At 39.1% G+C, this 955-nt stretch overlaps 1 protein-coding gene across 1 annotated transcript in view; it reads left to right on the top strand.

The window, feature by feature from the left end:
* The first annotated feature begins 414 nt into the window (after positions 1-414).
* Positions 415-955, top strand: part of LOC106878619 (GATA zinc finger domain-containing protein 14) — an 82,508-nt gene continuing 81,967 nt past the window's right edge. The window contains exon 1 of the mRNA XM_052968484.1: positions 415-690. The gene's annotated coding sequence lies outside the window, so the exon portion shown is untranslated. The remainder of the gene's footprint in view (positions 691-955) is intronic.

The following is a 955-nucleotide window of genomic DNA, read 5'->3' as shown; positions in this document are numbered from 1 at the left end:
CTCATTCTCCTGCTGTGCATTTATGTCGTTGTGTGTGCATGTGTATGAGCGTAATATGCGTCTATGTATGTGTGCATATGAGTAAATGTGTGTTTGCTTGTGTGTGTGCATGTGTGTATGTTTATTTAAGGAAATGAATATGTATGTTAATGCAATTGTACGCGCATTGATTTGTGTCAAATCACTATTATGTACACATATGTACGTGTGTGTGTGTGTGTGTGTGTGTGTGTGTGTGTGTGTGTGTGTGTGGTGTCTTACGTGTATGTGCTTGTGTATGTGTGAACGTGTGTGTTATCGTAAATTAGATAAATGATTAGCATGATCGATTCGATTGCTTGTCTGCCTTTCTAAGCCGCGCTCTGATTGGCTGACGATAAGAAGGCGTCCAACTGATAAATCAGTTTACCTTCCTCACGTAGAGCGGACGTATTTGTATACTTGGTCTGTAATCGTACATTTCTCAAACTGGAACACTCTCCGGACACAGGCCAGTTATAGCTACAGAACAAAACCACATATAAAGCTGTAAAACAAAGCGCCAACTGCACAAATATAATTCAATTCACCTCACCCTGTTGAACAAAAGGATTAGTACTTTCTGGAACGTGGCCTAAAAGGCTTAGAAATCAAACAAGGGGAGCTTTTAATCAATGTACATCTGTTTAAAAACAAAGCCAGTTGAACAAGGTAAACAATATCGCTATTACTGCTGCTGTTATTGTTTTATATTTGCTGCTAGATTGTTGAACCTGATATGTGTACGAGGCTAAAACTTATGTTGTGTGTATTGCCATACGTTTCGGAATCATTTAAAATATTACTTGCATATTATTGCTAACATCATAAAAAGAGAATATTCTTATATATTGTTTCAGATACGCGCGCACACGCACGCACGCACGCACGCACACACACACAAACACACATACACACACACACACACACACACACA

This window comes from Octopus bimaculoides, chromosome 6 (assembly GCF_001194135.2).
Source record: "Octopus bimaculoides isolate UCB-OBI-ISO-001 chromosome 6, ASM119413v2, whole genome shotgun sequence".
Taxonomy (NCBI): domain Eukaryota; kingdom Metazoa; phylum Mollusca; class Cephalopoda; order Octopoda; family Octopodidae; genus Octopus; species Octopus bimaculoides.
This window is presented reverse-complemented; position numbering and strand designations above follow the sequence as displayed.